The sequence below is a fragment of the Dipodomys spectabilis genome, unplaced genomic scaffold, assembly GCF_019054845.1.
Source record: "Dipodomys spectabilis isolate Male_0828 unplaced genomic scaffold, ASM1905484v1 ptg000002l, whole genome shotgun sequence".
NCBI classification, from domain to species: domain Eukaryota; kingdom Metazoa; phylum Chordata; class Mammalia; order Rodentia; family Heteromyidae; genus Dipodomys; species Dipodomys spectabilis.
The window spans coordinates 35,605,703-35,611,702 of record NW_024870679.1 but is presented as its reverse complement, the minus strand read 5'-3'; positions in this window follow the sequence as shown (position 1 = coordinate 35,611,702).

Here is a 6,000-nt window from a genome sequence, read left to right as displayed (position 1 = left end):
TTTTTTGTTGCTTGTGGGGCTTGAACTCTGGGCCTGGGCATTGTCCCTCAGCTCTTCAGCTCATGGTGAGTGCTCTACCTCTTGAGCCACAGTGCCACTTCTGAGTGCTTCTCCTTTATACAATGCTCACGCACTCTGTGCCCTCTTTCTTTGGGGCCTTCTGCAAAAGTCTCAGCTGACTCCCCCATTCCCCCATATACTTCATGCCTTGGGATATCCTTATCTATATGCATAATAAAACTTTCCTCTGATCATTCCAAAAGACTATTTTAACATCTAAAACTTAATGGATGAGCCTTCCCTGTGTTAGGATGGAGTTGTTCCTGCATATAGTACTGCAATTGTTTTGCTGACAAGCAAATGAAGGAACTTGGAATCATTCTGGGTGATTAGGCCCTACCTGACAGTTCACTCAGTTATGAACATTCATCTTTGGAGGGAAATTGTTTATGATAAATTTAAGCCTGCCAATCCTTGGTGCATGGTAGGACACCAGCCAGAAATTTTCTCTAACTGGAAATGAAACCTTAGAGCTGAAGAAAATATATAACAAGTGAAGATTTAGAACCACCTAGAAATGGGGTGTACCATGAAGAGTTTTTAATTCATTCTTGAAGCCCTGATCCCAGGAAATGACTCCTATTTCTGATCACTGTGAAGTCAAATTCTTTTGGCCTTTGTGTGACATCTGTCTCATGGGAAAAGATGCTTTTTCCTTCCTTTCCAAATGTGGGGTTTTTTTTTTGAGTAATCATGTACACAATAAAACCACAGTTGTCAGAAAACTCAGGCCATGAAAATATTCTGGAATATCTTTAGGGGTTACTGGTAAGGCAGAACCTTATTGCTCAACCTTTGCTATTGCAAAGTTCTCTAAATCACATTAATCCATTTTCCTGCAAAGGAAATTCTAGGCCAGGATGCTGAGCAGAACTGACAGACTCTTTACTGCCATGGCACTAAATAACCATGATCCTAATTTCTGCTTCAAACTGCGATGTTAGAAGGTCCTAGTGAGATGACAAGGTAATAAGAATGAATTTCAGTATATTACATGAAGTCCTAATGGTAATAAAACTCTTGTCCAGAGTCCATTCACGTGTCTGGTAATTTACATGTATTATCTTTTAAATATAATGAGTCTATTAAGTAGATGCTGCCATCTTTATTTAATGAATGAAATGAGGCAAAATTTAAGGTCATTCAGCTAGCAAAAGACAGAGCTGATTCTCAAATCCGTGTCACTCTCAAAATCCTAAATTGTAATCAGTGTGTCTCTTTCTTGTGATGTCTATGATAAGCAAAATGTTGCCTCCCTAGACAAAGATTTCCATATCTCAGTGTAGGACCTGTATGTGTCTTAAGTTGCAGGACAGAGGCCATGCTGCCATTGTGATTAAGGTAAGTATTTTGGGATGGATGTAATGTAATAATGAGGGTGCTTAAAAGGCAAGTTAGAAAGGTCAGAGTCAGAGAAAGAGATGTGACAATGAAAGCAGAGACAATGAAAGACTGATACAGACACAAGCCAAGGAATGTGGGTAGTCTCTAGAAGCTGGAAAAGTTAAAAAGTGGATTCTTCCCTGACATGTCCAGCAGGCACACAGTTCAGTCACTATTTTGGAGAGTGGTGGTGTTGTGTTAGGAATAATGGGTTACTTCTCCCCTTTTCTTTCCCTTCCAAAGCCACCTGAGAAACTAGGTATTAATAGCAGACTATACAGAGAAAGAGGTCTTGTTCCAGCTAGACTTTTTATTTTTTTATTTTTTGGGGGATCCAGTCGTGGGGCCTGAACTCTAGGCCTGGGCGCTGCCCCTCAGTTCTTCAGCTCAAGGCTAGCGCTCTACCACTTGAGCCACAGCGCCACTTCTGGCTTTTTTTTCCTGCTTATGTGATGCTGAGGAATCGAACCCAGGGCCTCATGCATGCAAGGCAAGTGCTCTACCACTGAGCCATCTTCCCAGCCCCCATGCTATATATCCACAAGAAATAAATTTCTATTGTGTAGTGTACTGGGACTTGGGGATTTATCTGTTATAGCAGCTGGTTTTACCTTAACCATCCTGAAACTCTGTTGAATATAACTTCTCATGTTTAATGATAGTGAAAGCAGAACTCAGTATGATGAAATGATCTGACCAACATTGAAATTTTAAAATGCAAAGGCAAAATTCTGATCCCAAAGACCACAGTATTTTCATGATGCCACACAGTATTCTCTATAAAACTGTTGTGTATATTGAAAGGGATGACAATAATCAAGATACACTATGTTCATAAACTGCTTTGTTAAATGGCAACTTCTTTCTCCAAATACTTAAAGATAATTTTAAAAGTTTATTTTTAAGACTCTGAGTAATAGTTTTTGGCTTAGAAAGCACTTGACAGATGATCTTCCCTAACCTCTTACAGTTCTTCAAAAAAGAGGAAAGGGCATCTTACAGCTACTAGGTACCTGGCCCATGCAACAAGCCAGCAGAAAAACAGGGCCAACCCTTCTACTCATCACCCCAATCGCACTTGTACCTTTGTGTTTGTCAAAATGTTTACAGGTACTTTCATATAATATTATGAATGGCCATGAAGACAGAATTTTCTCTCTAGAATGAAGAATATAAAAAAATAAGCTATATTTAAATAGCCTAAGATTATTACATAGTGAAATATAGATATGTATCTATGCATGTTTATGTATAAACATATATATATCTTATGTATTATATATAATATATATGCTATTCTATTATTGGCTTTTGTTCTATTAAGGCTGAATTATCTTTGTGTCATAGAAATAAAAGTTGTAAAACACCAAACAGTTAAAAGAATGAGCTAAGGATTCCACAGTTTGGCAGCCTGAAAATATGTTCTACTATAGTGGATGTATTTTTAGGGAATAAGTACTGACTACACACATATTGCTCTCTCACAAGAATTCTCTAGTTTGGCCAGTTAATTTTTAGTGTAGCTGAAATTCTTTACAAGAAAAATATTTTGCACGCATCAAGTTCTCCAAGTTCTCCAACATTCTCCAATTCCAGAGAACTGTCTAAAACCTTAAAATAACATTTCAGATGTTGCAGTGCATGAAATTTGTTTATTAAGATTAAGACACAAGTATAAGATAAGCTATATTTGATATCTGCTGTAGTCTTGATTTCTTAATTTAAGGTGGAAATTCTAATATAGAATGTTTTCTCTCTGAATTTGTTATTTCCTAATGACAGCTAGGAAATGGAAGTCTCTGCAATTTTGAATAGAAAATGTGCCATGATATTTTGGTATATCCATTTTCATTGTGATTCTTCAAGATACCTCTTGGGCACAGAACTGGAGGGAAACAGGGTAAACAAATGCAGCAGTGGAGCTCACTGTATACTTTGTTGAAAGTAAACTATATAACTTGTGGGTGGAGACAGGAGGCAGGGACTAAGAGAGAGTGAGGGAAGGGATGACACTGTTCAAAAGGAAATGTACTCACTACCTGAGTTGTGTAACTATAATCTCTCTGTCCATCACCTCAACGATAACAATAAATATTTTTAAAGAAACATCTTGATCCATTTCAACATGTCAGCATCAAGAAACATCAATCCTGGAGTAGAACTTGAGGAAATAAAGTCTCTCTAATTTCTATTATCTGGAGACAAAAATCTCATTAACTTTTCTGTTAGGGTTGGCTTCAAACTGTGATCCTCATAATCTCAGCCTCCTGGGTATCTAGGATTACAGACAAAGCCTGTGTTTGCAATTATCAAGGTAGGTGACTTAATGGCTTGTCACTCTTGGAGTGGTTTAATATATTCAAGCTTTATATTTTAATCATGACCCACAGGAAGTCAAGTTTGGAGCTAATGTACTCTGAACCTGAACATTCAAAATAGAGAATTATCTGTGTAATCTCGGCTGGAGGCAGGAATTAAAGCTGACTCTGTTTTCCTACCTTTTGTTCTAGAGCCTGTTCTGGATTCGTGAGTTAGCTTAGGCATCATCCCAGATGAACCAGTCAGAGGGAGTGTTTCTTCTTTTATGGCCCTAGGAATTGGTGACTCCAAACTTTGGGGCAGATCTAGTCTCAAGGAAAAATCATCAACTACCAATGACCTTACCTTGCTAAGTTTCACGGGGGTAACATATATTATACATAGAGGATGAACCTGGAAAAGATGTCTCCTTTTCATTTTTAGTTATGAGTTGAACCTAAACCCTCTGTGGAGATGTAAATACTGAGGAACTGTACAGGGGAAGTTTTTTAAATTTTTATTTTGTCTGTCCTGAGACTTGAACTCTGTGTCTGGAGACTATCTCTATGCTTCTTTTGCTCAAGGCTAGGACTCTACCACTTGAGCCACAGTGTCACTTCTGGCTTATTCAGAGTAGTTTATTGAAGATAAGGATCTCATTGACTTTCCTTCTCAGGCTGGCTTGGAACTGTGATCCTCAGATCTCAGCCTCCTAAGTAGCTAGGGCTACAGGAGTGAGCCACTGGCATCTGGCTAGTACTGGAGAAATATTAAGGACTCCCTTTGCCCATTTAGCTTCAAATCTAGACCATGAAATACTTTTACAGACAGCAGAAGACTTGTTATTCATGAGTCCTTTTGGTTTACATATACCACTTCCTTAGTCTCTGGGGAGAAGAGATATTTTCAAACATAGAGACAAAAAGGCAAAAGGCAAAGATAGGACATTCCATTTCTAGAGTTTTAAATAAAATTGTTTTCCTCATTACATCAGAAGCTCACCCTGGCTTTGTACATTTGTTTTTGACCATCCATTTCTAAATCTAAACTGTCTAAATCTAAATCATAGTTTAGAGCTAAAGCAGTGCTCTGAGCTCACATTGAGTGCCAGAGGCAGCAGGTAGCCTTGGTCTCTTTCTAGAAGCTCCCTTCCTTCAAGCCCTCTGAACTGTGTAATTGCACCTCTCTGCTTGTGTTAGTGGAGAAACCGAAGGTCATAAATCCCCATGCTGTTCACATGGGCCCCAACATCACATATACTGCCTGACAGCCCAGCTGTAACAAATCGTTGCTTGTTGCTAGGCTGCAATGCAGATCCCTCTGGGAAAGATTCTGCAGTGCGATAGCAACCAGTCCAGTCACGTGTCCTGGGGACAGGCAGGCTCACAACTTGTACCTTCCAGTGCCTTGGTTCAGGATGCAGAGGTCATTTTAGGAAGATTGTATCATTCATCATCAGCCTCCGTTCAGATATCTCTAGTGTTAGTCCCTTCCCATTTCTCTAGTAGTACTCTGTATTATTCTTCATTTCTAGAATTATTGTTCTTTATTTGGGGGGGGAGGTGAAAATTATTGTTCTTTATTTTTGGGGGGAGGTGATAGTCTAGCGTTTGAATCAGGGTCTCATGCTTACCAGGCAAGCACTCTACCCCTTGATCCTTACTCCTTGTCTACGTTTGCTTTATGTGCTTTTCTGATAGAGTCTCACATATATTTTGCTCAGGGCAACATCAGGCTACATCTTCCTACATCTGCCTCCCCAACTAGCTGGAGCTACAGGTGTACACTACTATGTTTAGTGCTGTTCTTAATCTTAATTGAATGGAAAATTGTACACTATGAAGAACTAGAGAATGTTCCTGAACAAGAAATAAACCCATTAGATGAGAAATCCTATTAGATGAGTCTGATGGTAAGGCAAGCTGGAATCCATGGAGCAAAACCAGAGGCAAGTCACAGAGAGAAGATGAGAGGAAATCCAGCAAGGGGGTGCAGTCAGAACACAGAATGGCTGTGTTAATTCTAATGTGTTTGATCATTTTTGTTGTTGTTGTTTACTTGAAAATGTGATTTCAGTTTCTTAACCAATAGAAAGGAAAGGGTTGTTGTGTGTAGATGAAATATCAGTCACACATTCACATGGCAGGTGCTTAGTGCGGCTGCATACCTTCTTCCTTGCAGAAGCTGCAGTGCTAAATTTTCATCATGCGTCTGGACAAAGATGTTATAGAAGCAAAGCAGGATGGGAATTCATTATCA